Here is a 15,512-nt window from a genome sequence, read left to right on the forward strand (position 1 = left end):
GGCTGTTTTTTAGCGCCCCCCCCCCCCGTGCTGTGTACAGACGGGCCAGAAACTTGAAGGAGCTTTTAGTCAGGGCAAAAGCACAAGTACCTGAGCGAACTCTAGGCTGCCGGTCGTGCGGCAAGCCGTGCTGTAAACTTTGTCCCCACATGGAGAACACTAATGTTTCCCAGGCCACCAGGTCAACCTTTAAATATGAAATCAAAGACAACCTCAACTGTGACCCCCATGATGTAATCTACAAACTCCGTTGCCTTGTCTGTTAGGAGGAATATATTGGCCAAACAAAAACACTTTCCGCAAAACGTTTAGCAATCACAAGTCACACGTGAAGGGCAACCCCCGAGCTTCCGCTGTGTAGGCATATCGGACTCTCGGGTCACTCGTTTGCAAAAATACAGGTCGTCTTAATTCAGTCAGGCTTCCGCACCACATACGAGCGGGAACAAAGAGAATCATTCTTTACGCATAAATTTCGGACGTTCGCCAAAAAAATTAATGAGATTACTGGGAAGAGTTGCTTTCGAAACTGACGTAACCACCCTGAGCTGTTTTTGGGGAGGGCGAAACGTATGGTCATGCAATTTCTTTTTTTCTCCTCTTTAAGTTCGTAGAACACTCCCTCCGCCCCTGAAGGGAGCCGCGTTTCGCCGGTATTTGTGACATGAGGGGCACCGGGAAGGGGAAGGGGGGAGGGGCCGTGCGATGCGGGACGGTCCGCGTGGAAACTGCCCCTCCGGCGACGGTGAGGTAATAAATCCTTCTCCGCCTTTGGTTCTTTAAGCGGGATTCACACGACGGAGGAACAGGCGCGCGGAGGCGGACGGATATGTGACTTCAACAGCACGTGACCTGATTATCCGGCCTGGCGGCGCATCCACCCGTGCGGAGCTACGCGGAGTGACTAGCAGACGACAGCGCCGAGGAACAGGTTCCATTCCCCGCCGAGGGCCACCGCCGTCGAGCGAAACCATGAGGAGGCATTTTCTTTCACGGAGCCTCTGAGGGCTAACCCCACCGAGGGGCGGAGCCTAAAACCGGTCACGTAAGCGGGTCCCGCGGGCCAAAAAGAGAGGGTTTCTCCGTCGTGTGAATCCCGCTTTGCGAGGCGTAAATCCTTTTCTACGCAAACTTTCCGGACCATTTCACTCAGGCGGACCCGTACGAGCCTCCGCGCACTGGGGACTCACTGACCCTTTTTTCAATGCTCCACGAATGTTTCGTTTCCCTATAAGCTTCCTTCGGCCACCTGCGCGCCATGTGGCACTTGTCTTTGTCTAACGACGTCCTCAAACCGCCATTGACAAATGCCGTTTTTAGGTCTTTTTTACCATTGATCACCGGTAGGCAGAGGTTGGCATCCTTCTCTGCCATCCAGAGCCTTTTCGTTCAGGCTTTCGAACTTCGAGGAGGCGCTGCGGTCGCCGAGGTGAGTGGACGCACTTCACATCGGCTCCGTCGTTTATGCCGAATTTCGGAGGACCATCCCGCCTCAACCATCCCAAAACAGCACGTACGTGTTCGGTTTAGCACCCGCCACCCAGTGGCACCAGTTTTGGGCAATTTCGCCCATTCCTGCGCGTTTTACGGCCGCTTTTCCCGAGTGAGGCGAGGCCCCCGAGCTAAGCCTAACGGGGGCTACGACGACTCCGAGCCATGGCGACGGCCACGTCGACAGCCGCCGCCACCTGCAACGCCCCCGGCGTCGCTCCCGACGGGGCCGGAGGACGACGCAACGCCGTCGACGACAACGATGACATCACGGCCATGAATATAACCCCCGCCGACGGCCTCCACCGACGGCAACCCAGTCTGGACCGCAGTTTGGGGAGAACAGCGATCACGGTTCCCGGCGCAGCCGACGACGACGGCGCGGATTTGCGCGCCACCGCCGCCGCCGCTCCGGGCGAAGAAGGAGGCCGCGCCGGGTGGATTAACGTCGCACCCCGGCGCGGACGCAAGTCGCAAGCAGGCACGGAAGGGTCCCTCCCGCAGCAGCCCCTTTCGCCCACCGGTAAGCCGAGCCCCGACTCCGCTTCGAAATCTCGCACCCCTCGTCAACCCACGCGGGCGCAGTTTGCCCGCAAAGTTAACGCGACCATGGCGAAGACGGCCAAGATGCCCAACTTTTCCCCCCGAGACGAGCACAGAGTCGTCGTCCGACCACGTGGAGGCCTAATGGTCGGGAAGGCGAGGCCGACCGAACTGACGAACCCCATCGTCAGAGCGGCCGGAATCAGCGGAAGCGAAGCGACGGAGGACACCGCGAGCCCCAACGTCGCGCAAAACATCGTGGTGCTCAGCACGCCGAGCGAAAAGCGGACCAGGCGCTACGAAACGATCCGAGCCATCACCATGGAAGACGAAGTCTTCGAAGCCTACGCATACCGGGCGGCGCCGGAGAACACGGCCCGGGGAATCATCAGAAACATCGGGATCTACGAGACGGCCGCGGAAATCCACAGCCGCGTTGTGCACAAGCACAACCCTACGGCGCTGGACGCCCACCGCCTCGGCCAGTCGGAGGCGGTCGTCGTTCTTTTCGACGGCGGCAAGGACCCGTCTTACATCAAGTACGGCAGCATGATCGTGAGGTGCTACCTCTACTGTCAGCACAGGGAGGTGTGCAAGACGTGCGGCCAGGTGGGCCACAGCAAGGACGTCTGCCCCACGCCCACCGCCCGAGTCTGTTTCGGCTGCGGCAAGCAGAACCCGGGCCAAGACCACCAACAGCACTGCAAGCCCAACTGCAAGCTGTGCGGCGGCCCGCACGCCACGGGCACCAAGAACTGCAAGAATAAATTCAAGACGCCGTTTCAAGTGAAGAATCGGCAGTGGCAACGCAAGCTCGAAGCCGAGGAGGCCCACGTGGCGCCGCCGCCGCCGTCGCCGCCGGCGCTGAAGGTCAGAATATCCAGAAGGGATGACTTCCCGGAACTCGCCCCGCGCAAGGCCGATAACCGCGGCCGGGAGAAAAGCAGAAACCGGAGCCCGTCTGCCGGCCGCGCGGCGAGCCGCGAAAGGCGCAGAGGCAAATCACGCGACCCCACGTGGGCCGCCATCGCCACGGGCGGCACAGCTGCGGTGGCGCGCCAAAGGTCAAAGTCTAAAGCGTGGCGCGCGAGCCGCTCCAGCTCGCGGCACAACAGCACGAGACGCCCCGTCGCAGCAGGCACCGGCTCCGCGGCCCCGGACGAACTACAGCAACTACGCGCAATGGTTCAAGAACAGAAAGGCACGATCGAGAAGCTCACCAACACGATAGAGAGGCTCACCAGGCAGCTCGAAGAGCTCCGGATCTCGCAAACGGGAGGCAAGAAGGCGGCGGCAGCCGCGACCACCACCTCCGCCAGCGGCCCAGCGCCGAGCCAGCCAGCGCGCCCCCCGCAAGGGCAAGCCCGGGCGCCGCAGCAGCGGCAGGCGACGAGGGAAACCAGCCCTAAGCCGCGCCAGCCACCGCAGCCACAACCGCCAGCGGAAGACCAGGACTCCCCGACCCCCGCCAAGCGGCGAGCGAAGGAGCACCACAACCACAACCTGCAAGAAGAGACGCTGGACACGCAGGAAGACGACGACGACGCGGAGTCGATCGTCTCGTCGGCGTCGATGCAGACGGCCAGCGAAACGAAGACCCCCGGGTACGTGGGTCTCAACAACCGCTGCCGCCAGCTCTCCAACGTGATGAACCACTGGGGCAAGAACCTGGAGGGCATCGAGAGACGTATCACCAGCCAAACGAATCGAGCAATCAATCAAGCAATCAATCAACTGGCACAACAAATCAGCCCCGAAAACATGAAGGCGTTCATCCTCGACGTCGTTAAAGAACACTTTTACAACGGAGACGCCCAGCACCAGCCATCATACCAAGCCACAACCGCACAGCCCCAAGCCTGAAGATTTGCACTGGAACGCCAACGGCTTCCGGTGCCGAAAGGCAGTGCTGCAGCAACACCTGCAGACCCTGGCCGTGCCGGACCTCCCCGACGTGATCATGGTCCAAGAGACGCACGCAGAAGACGGCAACGCGATGTCCCTGTCGGGCTACCGCGCGCACACCAGCCCGCCCAGCGCCCGCACCTGCGCGAAGGGAGCGGCGCAGGGCGTGTGCACGTTCGTCCGCAAGCGGCTCGCCTTCATCAAGCACGAGCACTTTCTCGGTCCCCGGGGCAGCTCCATCGAGCACTGCGCGACCGAGCTGTCGATCACCTCCACCCACAACAGGAAGAAGAAGACGACGCGCGACACCATCCTGGTGGTGAACGTCTATAGCAATCCGCAGCATCGCCAACAGAAGTTTCGCGCACTACTACACAAGGCACGCAACGCAGTCTCCCAGCACGCCGACGCCACCGTCGTCGTGTGCGGCGACTTCAACGCACAGCACCGGGAACTCGGCTACACCGTCACGACGGCCAAGGGCAGAAGCCTGCTGGAAGACGCCGCCGAGGCCGGATACGTCCTCCTCACGGACCCGTCCCACCCGACGCGCATCGGCACGTCGACGGTCCGGGACACCAACCCGGACCTCTCGTTCGTGCTCCTGCCCGGCAGCAGGACCGCGCGTTGGAGGAACACAGGCCACAACCTGGGGAGCGACCACAATATCATCGAGGTCACCGTGCCGCTCCACTCCGGCGACGGCGGCGGCGGCGGTGGAGGAGCCGGGCACATCAAGCACCGCCTCACGGACTGGCACCAGTTTCGCGCCGCGGATCTGGGCGAGATCGACGACATCGAGAAGTGGACCGAAGGCCTCGTAGCGGCTACCGAGAGCGCGACGACGGAGATCTAGACGTCGGAGGACACCACACGCATGGACCCCCGCCTGGCGCACATGCTGGAGGCGAGAAGATCACCACAGCAGCGCTGGAGGCGCCAGCGCCACAACCGCACCCTCCGCAAGCGGATCGCGGCGCTCGGCCGCGAGATCGAAAAATACAGCCGCCAGGTGTACGCCCAGCAGTGGTTCGAGCTATGCAGCGAGGCCGACGGGCAGCTCCACCGGGGAGGCACGTGGAAACTCCTTCGCCACCTGATGGACGAAAGCAAAAGTAAGGAGTTCCAGCGCCACAGGCTCGCCCAGATCATGTACACCGCCACCAAGAGGCTGGGGGAAGAGGCGGTGCACAAACGGCTGAACGAGCGCTACCTTCCCAAGACCCCGAGCGAGACGCACGCCGAGTACGCCGGGCCGCCCAACGCCACCCTCAACAAGGCCATCGAGGAGTGGCAGGTTCGTCAGGCGACCCAGGCCCTAAACTGCCGATCGGCAGCGGGTCCGGACCGAGTGAGCAACAAGGCGCTGCGTAACCTGAGCGACGCAGCCATAACAGCCCTGACGAAATTCTTTAACAAATGCTGGCAATCGGGCAGCCTCCCCAAGCAGTGGAAAACAGCCAAAACGATCCTCCTTCCCAAGCCCAACAAGCCGCCGGGCGTCGAGAGCCTGCGCCCCATCTCCCTCACCTCGTGTGTGGGAGATGGGAGCATAGTGCTGGAGCGTAGTGTGGGAGCATAGTGCTGGAGCACGTTCTCAACGCCCGGTGGCAACGTTACCTGGAAGACAACGGGCTGTATCCCGATTTGATGCTGGGCTTCCGCGCGAAGCTCGGTACGGAGGACGCCATGTTCCTCCTCCAACACGAGGTGCTGGCACTCCCACCCGTGCCCACCGCGGACAACCGCGCCATCCTGGGTCTGGACCTGCAGAGCGCCTTCGACAAGGTGAAGCACTCTGCGATCCTGGCCCAGGTCTCTCACCTCGGCCTGGGGCGGAGGTCCTACGACTACATCCGAGCCTTCCTGTCCCAGCCCACCGCCCGGCTGGAGATCGGCCGAACGCAGCTCGACGAGTGAAAACTGGGCAGCACCGGCACCCCGCAGGGCTCCGTCATCTCGCCGCTCCTGCTCAATCTGGTGATGATCGAGGTCGCCCGGCGCCTGGACGCGCTCCCCGACGTCAAGTACGCGATCTACGCGGACGACATCACCCTGTGGGTTCCGGGCGGCAGTGACGGCCACATTGAGTCGACGCTGCAAGAGGCGGTGAACAGCATCGAGGCCAGCAGAAGTCCCAACTGTTGATCCTGCCCCCACCAGCCGGTACCGCAAGCGCGCCGCCGCCGAGGCGGAGCGCAACATCGTCGTGCGAGCGGGGGACGGCACGGCCATCCCGAAGGTTCCGAGCATCCGGCTCCTCGGCATGCACGTGGACGCCAGCCGCACCAACAGCACCACGATCGAGCGAATGACAACGAAGATGGGCATCGCCACGCGCCTCGTCAAGAGAGTCTCCACGCGCGTGCGGGGGATGCGGGAAGCCAGCCTCCTCCGTCTGCTGCAGGCTTTCGTGGTGAGCCACGTGGCGTACGTGGGCGCCTTTCACCAGTGGAGGACCCAAGAGCGGGCCCGGATCGACGCGGCCATCCGGAAGTTGTACCGGGCGGCCCTGGGCCTCCTCAACGGCACCAGCAACGCGTCCCTCCTGTCCCTAGGCGTGCACAACACCCTGGCGGAAATCAGCGAGGCGCAGCGCGTGTCACAACTCGAACGCCTGAGCACCACCAGATCGGGCCGGAAGATACTACAGAGGGTGGGCCTGAGCCCGCCCCTCGGACCCGCGGCGGAGGACGAGCTCGTTCCGCTGCGGGACGACATCGCCCGCCGCGTCATCGTGCCGCCGCTCCCGAAGAACGTCGACCCGGAGCGGAACGTTGAGCGCAGGCCGGCGCGAGCGTGTGCGCTCGCCAAGGAGTACAACGAGCGCGAAGGCGCAGTGTTCGTGGACGTGGCCAAGCACCGCGAGCGCGCCGACACCTTCGTGGCGGTGGTCGTGAAGGCAACCACGGGAGAACTGCTCAGCGCCGGGAGCGTGCGGGCCACGACCGCCCGCCAGGCCGAAGAGGCGGCGATCGCCCTCGCCCTGGTCCGGCCGGCCACGACGACCATCCTCAGCGATTCCAAGTCGGCGATAGCGAACTTCGCCCGGAGCACGGTGTGCAAGAGCACCGCGCGGCTCCTCTCCAGCATCGGGGAGGGAGCCCGCGCGAACAGCACGAGCATCCGCTGGTTCCCCGCCGACGCGGGCCGGGAGCCTCGCAACGGCCACAACAACCGCAACGAAGAGGCGGACGCCGTGGCAAGAGACCTCGCCACGTGCCGAGCCTCGCCCCGCCCCTCGCCCGACCCCCCTCCGAGCCCGGAGAAGAACAGCAAGACGACGACGACGACGCGGAGCCCCTGACCGCCTACGGCGCCACGCTCCGGTGGTACAGGCACGGGAGACGAGCCTTCGCGCCCCCCCCATCCGGGGCTTACGAGAGAGGAGGCAGTGCTCCTGCGGCAACTGCAGACAGAAACGGTTCTCACGCCGGCGCTCGCGCGCCACGTGTGCCCGGACCTCTACGAACGAAGTGAGTGCAGTGTGTGAGCGCGAGTGCCCGCGGACCTTGCCCATCTCATGTGGGGCTGCGAAGAACACTGCGCGCGGGACGGAGGCCGCGGCCTCCCACCGGACGTTCGCGACATGATCGGCTCTACGGAGCACGGACTCCAGCTCAGTGCCGTCCAGCGACTCGAGGCTGCTTTGGCGCGGCAACGGCGAAAGGAGGACCCGCGCTCTCCCCCGGTTGCTTCCCTCGGGAACGGTGACAGGGGGCGGGGCGGGGACACCCCTAGTAGCCCGAGCCGTAGGCCAGGCCCATTGCTTCGAGGTCAGCCCGATACCTAGAATAGGTAGATAGACAAGGGTGACGGCGAAGCCCTGCGTGGCCTGACCCGCACTCCCCGCCGGACAACGCTATAAAGGTCATTTTTCTCTCTCTCTCTCTCTCGAACTTCGACTCTCCAAAAGTTATGTATCGCTCTCTCTCCTCTCTCTCTCTCTCTCTCTCTATCTCTCTCCCTCTCTTTCTCTATCTCTCCCGCCCGCTCTCTCTCCGCACCCAGATGAAGCACGCCGTTTTTTGTGTAGACGTACAGTGGTTGAACATTATGCGTCTGTTTTCTGTCAATCAATGTCGCAACTGTGCCTCCTTGGCATTTACAACATTCCTCCCTCCCTTCCTCTTTTCTCCCTTTTTTCCACCTCCTGTAGTGTAGTTACGACATGTTATTCTTACTCTCGCGCTCTTTTACTCTCCCCGAGGATTCTTATTGGCGACGGGGAAGAGAAAGGGAACCCCTCGGGGGCAAAGGGTGTATAATTGTTGTTCTGTCTATTCTAAGATAACCCCCGAAGACAACCTTTCGAAACTGTTGGGAACAAGAAAACCCTTGTTCAGTGTTCTCCAAGTGTCTGCACCCAAGGTTTGCTATATATATATATATATATATATATTGGCCGCGAGGCCTACCACTGGAGAGGCCGGCGCTGCGATCGTTTTGACGTCACTTGTAGGATCACCGTTCCTATCTTGCTGCGTAGTTGGCTTGCAGCGCGTCACACTTCGCTTAGGAATCGCGTTCTAGAAGTATTTTCGTGTTAATTTCCTTCGTTTGAAGTTAATTCTGTGCGTAAAGCGCAGTTCGACCTAATGGTGACTGTATAACCGTATCAACTATGGTAGATTATCCGCAAACACCATGAGTGTGGTGGTGTATTCCGCATGCGACTGAAGCGCATTTCCCCGATCAACAATGTGGACTACGACGATCGCCGAGTGAAGTTTCTAGATTTCCCTTGTTTGCAAGAAATGTATAAAGCAGAAAATCGTGAAGCGTAAACTGCTCGCAGAAGCACACGCACACGCACCCGCCGTGCCTGCCCGCATGCACAGCCGACGGTGCGGCTCGAACCGACGCTGGTCGCGGCAGCAACAACTTGTCGCCGCTTTTTAAAATCGCACAAGTCGTGGAAAAGATGTTCCAGATTGGTGAAAGTGGATGTTAGTGTGATGAAAAATTCTGATAGGTAGTGTCATGAGGTGTGGTTTTCAAAGCGATGCTCAAATATCTGCCGCGATTTACGCCGACCGGCCGCGGAGGTCGGACCCGGCAGCACCGGCCCGTTCACGCACGGTGCGGCGAGCGGCCGAAGGATGGCTATGCTTGCGCGCAAGAATCGGCCGAGGTCGTAGGTATCTCGATCTTCGATCGCTTCAACGGAAATCACCGCGCTTACGGAGTTCCCAGCGCGGTGAAACGTTCTGTTAGGGACTGTCACTCGCAACTCTAACGGCGATGAAATATCTGCTGCGACGCCAAGCCTAAAGTTCCTAACATCCGATTACGTGCATCCGAAGCCGGCTGCGAGCTGTTGGCGAAGGCTCTCCCGTCGCGCACGCGCGTGTTGCGTTTGGGTTCCTCTAACTTCTTGGGGGCCCCCAACGCTCGGTTCTCCTATTCTAAGTATCCCCATTACCCGAAATCATGAACGACGTGTTTTGCCTCGTACGCAGCCTCGCCTTCTGTGAGCAGTCATGAGTTTCGAAATTGATGCTTGAGAAATGCCGGCTTACTGTAAACATACAAAACACGCTGCAATTATAAATTGCCACGCCGAGCACCTAATGAAAACTAAATATAGTCTTGTCCGAACCCGCTCGAAGGCGTTAAAAACTCGCGTTCATACCGTTCATACATTGCGGACAAGTCGCGAAAAGTAAACACCAGCCGTGCAGAGTACAGGCTACGGCAGTGATCGTTAATCAAATCCGGGCATGACTATAAAACATCGTAGGGGAAATAGGCACTGATTAAGCCAAACTGCAGACCATAACAATACTTTTAGGCATGTGCGGCGAAGCAATCTGATCACCGTTCTCGCATCATTCATTTACCAGGCAAGAGCAGTTCGCGCGGTGAGATCATCATAAGTGAGCGACGTGTTTCCGTCGCTGTTACAAGGTGTTTGCTTGCACACACATGTCCCGTCACAAGTTTTTCATAATGAATTTACAGCGAACTTTTCTCGGCATCAGTTGCATCGTCCTTGGCGTTATATAGTTGGCTTCGTATGTAAGAGCTGTGGGTCGCGATAGTAGCAACTATCTAAACGCGGCGGTGTCGCCGGAAACAAGCGAGTCTCTGATTGCTTGCCCGAATTATTAGGTTTACAGACAACTTTTTTGGTAATTTGCATCAAAATCCACAAGGAGCGGGCGAGACGGTGGCCACAACAAAAAAACACGCTTCGCGTACGCACGGGAAATGCGTTGTAGCAGACGACAACACGATTCAGCGTCCTACAAGTGACGTCACTCGTAGGTGGCGCCACGGTATGTCCTCGAGGCCAATATATATATATATATATATATATATATATATATATATATATATATATATATATATATATATATATATATATATATATATATATATATATATATTGAAATGGGGTTTATTGGCAAAGGTTGCTGCGCAGGCGAAAGGTAAGGAGGGCACAGTCCGGGCACAGTCCGAGCACAGTCGACGCTTGGAGAAAGCAGAGCGAGAGGGAACCCCGTCGCTCCAGGCGATGGCGGTGCGGCTTTCATATTCGGCTTCTGCTACCGACGACGATAAAGTGGCGCACGTCTCCCGCAGGGGATTGGTGACGGTCCTGATTCTTCCGGTGAACGTTGCCAATCTTCTGCATTACAATCACCCCCGGGCGAAAAGGGTAGCCATCCTGGCGACTCAAGGCGCTGGCGAAACAAGTGGATCGTAATAGGGTTTTAGACGTTCAACATGCACTGTTTCCCGACCACGGCGTCGGAGATCCTGGGAAGGTGTTAAGGGCTCGACAACGTAATTGACTGGGGAAGTCTGTTCGATGACGCGGTAAGGGCCTTGATAGTTTGAGAGGAATTTCGAGGAGAGACCAGGAGCCCGAGTGGGTACCCAGAGCCATACACGAGAATCAGGAACGAAGCTCGGCACGGGCTTGCCATCAATGTGAGATTTTTGGCGGCCCTGTTCTTCCGTGGTAAAAGAACGCGCAAGTTGCCGGCATTCTTCTGCACGCTTGGCGGCCTCCGAGACCGGAGCACACTCAGATGTATCGGGACGATACGGCAGAATGGTGTCCAACATACACGATGGCTCACGCCCGTATAAAAGGAAAAATGGAGAGAACCCAGTCGTGGCTTGAATTGCGGTATTATAGGCGTACGTCACGTAGGGAAGCACCAGGTCCCAATTTCTATGATCGGACGCCACGCACTTAGACAACATATCTCCAAGGGTGCGGTTAAAGCGCTCTGTTAGACCATTTGTTTGCGGGTTGTAAGCTGTGGTCATGCGATGGATGACATGGCATTCTTTAAGAAGCGCCGAAATGACGTCAGACAGGAAGACACGGCCCCGGTCACTGAGCAGTTCTTTAGGGGCACCGTGACGAAGTATAAATCGGTGCAAGAGAAACGACGCAACGTCACGTGCCGTGGCAGTTGGCAGAGCCGCGGTCTCTGCATACCGTGTTAAGTGGTCAATGGCCACTATAGCCCAGCGGTTTCCTAGGGCTGTGCAAGGTAATGGGCCGTACAAGTCAATTCCAACACGGTCTAAAGGCTTGGCCGGGCAAGGCAGCGGTTGCAAAGGACCACTCAGATGGGGCACCGGCGCCTTTCGTCGTTCGCAGTCTTGGCAGGACCGAACGTATTTGAGCACAAAGCTGTACATCCCACGCCAAAAGTAACGAATGCGCAAACGTTGATAGGTTTTGAGCAGGCCGGCATGACCGCACGTGGGATCGGAATGAAAAGAGGCGCACACATCGGATCGCAAATGTTGAGGGATGACAAGTAACCATTTGCGGCCGTCCGCGAGGTAGTTGCGACGATAAAGCAGCCCATCGCGTACCGCAAAGTGTGATGCTTGCCTACGCAGAGCCCGAGTCGTAGCGGCCCTGGAAGGATCGGATAGGCAGCTGATGAGGGAAGCGATCCAGGGATCCTTCCGTTGCTCGGCTGCCATATCAGTCACCGAAAGGGCCAGCAGGTCACCCGACGGCTTCGCAAGGTCAGAAGAAACTGGTGAACGGGACAGAGCGTCGGCATCAGAATGCTTCTGACCGGACCTGTATATGACGCGTATGTCGTATTCTTGTAGGCGAAGCGCCCATCGTCCAAGAAGACCTGCCGGGTCCTTTAACGACGCCAACCAGCAAAGGGCGTGGTGGTCAGTGACCACATCAAATGGGCGGCCGTACAGATATGGTCGAAACTTAGCGAGCGCCCAGATGATGGCCAAGCACTCCTTTTCGGTTACCGAATAATTCGCTTCAGCTTTTGTCAACGTGCGGCTCGCATAGGCAACGACATATTCGTCAACACCAGGTCTTCGTTGGCAAAGCACGGCCCCAAGGCCAACTCCACTGGCGTCAGTGTGAACTTCAGTAGGCGCTGTAGGATCGAAGTGGCGAAGTACAGGTGGAGAGGTCAGTAGACAACGCAGAGTCTCAAACGCGTGGTCGCAAGCTGGGGACCAGTCAGGTAAGTCGCTGGCACCACCAAGGAGTTTCGTCAATGGCGCAATGATAGAGGCAAAGTTGCGGATGAAACGTCGGAAGTATGAACAAAGGCCTATGAAGCTCCGAAGAGATTTTATATTAGTGGGCTTCGGGAACTCGGCCACTGCACGGAGCTTCGCTGGGTCGGGTAGAACGCCGTCCTTGGTGACGACGTGGCCCAAGATGGTTAGCTTCCTCGCGGCGAAGTGGCACTTTTTTAGGTTCAGTTGGAGTCCAGCTCGAGAAAGACAGGTTAAAACCTGTTCTAGGCGCTGAAGGTGCGTCGGAAAATCGGCAGAAAAAATGACAATGTCGTCTAAGGAGCACAAGCAAATTTTCCACTTGAGTCCCCTCAGAATATTGTCCATCATGCGTTCGAATGTTGCCGGGGCGTTACACAGCCCGAACGGCATAACATTGAATTCATATAATCCATCAGGAGTGACAAATGCCGTCTTCGAGCGATCAGCGTCGGCCATAGGTACCTGCCAATATCCGGATCGCAAGTCAAGAGACGAGAAAAACTCTGCCCCCTGCAAGCTGTCCAGAGCGTCATCGATGCGTGGAAGCGGATAGACGTCTTAGCGCGTGATATTGTTGAGGCGACGGTAGTCCACGCAGAAGCGAATGGATCCATCCTTTTTTTTGACGAGCACGACAGGAGATGCCCACGGGCTGTTTGAGGGTCGAACAACTCCACGCTGAAGCATGTCGTCCACATGCTGCTCGATGGTGCGGCGCTCAGCTGGGGAAACGCGATAAGGCCGCTGCCGGAGGGGGGCATGGGTACCAGTGTCGATGGTGTGCTCGACTGTAGATGTGCGGCCAAGCGCGCTTTGGGACAAGTCGAATGACGATTGAAATCGTTGAAGTAGCGCCAAAAGTTGGGCTTGCTGGGTAGGGTCTAGACCGTCGTCAACAGAGGCAAGAAAAACATCAGTCGAAGGCTCCGCCCCAGGCGGACAGTGGTCAAGTCCGGCAACCTGAACCTGCGAAGTGCAGTCCGGAATGGCTATCACACGACCAGGATCTATGTATTCCAAGCTGCCAAGTGTTTCACCCCGCAGAAGGGCGCACGGCGCCGAAGACACGTTAGTGACAAACATGTTACCCGTTCCGGCGCTGAGAGTAAGGAGGGCAGACGGCAGGGGAAAACATTTGCGGCGGAGAAAAACGTCAGAGGGCGTAAACAGCGCCGTGGCGTCAGTCGTGGATGCGCAGCGCACGGGCACACAAACAGAAGAATAGGGCGGGACGTCGGTGTCGGTTGCCATGACAAGTTTGGTTGTGGCGGCACTTTTGCTGTCATCAAATAGTGCGTCACAGAAAGAAAACTCAACTTCTGCGCGCGCACAGTCGATCACTGCCTTATGACGCGAAAGGAAGTCCCACCCTAATATGACGTCGTGGGAACACGCCGGTAGCACAATGAGTTCAATGAAGTACAGCACGTCCTGAATAACGACTCTAGCCGTGCAAACGGCCATTGGTTCAATATTGTGCGCGCTTGCGGTTCGGAGCGACAGTCCTTGAAGAGGCGTCGTGACTTTGTGCAATAAACGGCATACATCGGCCTCGATGACGGAAACAGCAGCTCCCGTGTCTACCAGGGCGACAGTGCGAAAACCTTCTATGGTAACGTCGATAACATTGGTAGGGGACGGAGGAGGGTGAGGCCTTGTACTTTTCGACGTCAGCGCAGTTCTTGCCTCGGGAACTGCGGCGACTAGTTTTCCGTGTCTTCGTGACCAGGACGACGTCGCATCGGAGAAAGCGAGCGACGGCGCGGGGAAGATGAAGGACGGTCAGTAAATGTGGCGCGATCCGAAGAGCGAGGTTCAGTCGGGGTGCGAAGTGGCGCCTGGGCTTGAGCCGACGGCGGAAAACCGGCATGTGTAGCGTCCCATAATGACGGCGGACGGCGGCGGCAGTAGCGTGCGACGTGCCCAGGTACTCCACAAGCAAAGCAAATAGGACGATTATCCGGAGTACGCCACGGACCACCGGATTGGGGATTAAACCGTGGAGGCGGAGGCACAGTTGGGATAGCTCGAGGTTGCACTGGAAATGTCGGCTGGTACGTCAGGGTTGACTGCGGCAATGGTCTCGCGGCGATGTTGGCGTATGTGACTGGCGCGGCAATCGGCACGTATTGCGGACAAGGCGGAAGTGCTTCGGCAACTTGATCTCGGATCACATGCTCGAGAGAAGGTCCTAGCGTCGACACAGGCTTTGCCACGGCAGGTAGAAGAGACAACTGACGGGCCACCTCCTCCCGCACGAAGTCTTTGATTTGCGAAAGCAACGAAGGATCTGCGTGCATCGCTGACAAACTTGACACACAGTCATTCTGTACACTTAGAGATCGTCGAGTGAGGGCCCGTTGCCTCCGTAACTCATCGAAGCTTCGGCACATGTTAATGACTTCGGTGACGGTGCGTAAGTCCCTCGACAAAAGCATTTGGAAGGCGTCGTCATCTATTCCTTTCAAGATGTGCTTGATCTTTTCAGCTTCTTGCATAGAGGGGTCGACGCGCCTACACAGGTCGAGGACGTCTTCAATGTAACTCGTGAAGTTTTCACCGACCTGCTGGGCTCGTAAGCGCAAGCGCTGCTCTGCTCGAAGCTTGCGCACAGCTAGACGGCCGAAAACCGCAAGGAATTCGTCCTTAAACTCAGCCCATGTCTTAAGGCGACGCTGGTTATTCTTGAACCACACCTCAGCGACGCCGGTCAGGGGGAAGCCCACGTAAGTGAGCTTGAAAGCATCGTCCCACCGGTTGTACGCGCTCACCCGCTCAAAGGTTTCGAGCCAATCTTCCGCGTCGTTTTCGTCAGTGCCGTTGAAGTCTGGTGGGTCTCGCTCACGCACAGCAACAGAGCACATCACAGGCCGAGGCGGGGGCGTAGCGGTTTGGTTGGCTTCGCTGGTCACCCTTTCGGGCAGCTTTCGGCTCCGGAGTTCCAGGACTGGATCGTGACCCCGGCTCCTCCACCACTTGAAATGGGGTTTATTGTCAAAGGTTGCTGTGCAGGCGAAAGGTAAGGAGGGCACAGTCCGGGCACAGTCCGAGCACAG

The sequence above is a fragment of the Haemaphysalis longicornis genome, unplaced genomic scaffold (genome assembly GCF_048455015.1).
Source record: "Haemaphysalis longicornis isolate Haplotype H1 unplaced genomic scaffold, Haemaphysalis longicornis Haplotype H1 scaffold_3, whole genome shotgun sequence".
NCBI classification, from domain to species: domain Eukaryota; kingdom Metazoa; phylum Arthropoda; class Arachnida; order Ixodida; family Ixodidae; genus Haemaphysalis; species Haemaphysalis longicornis.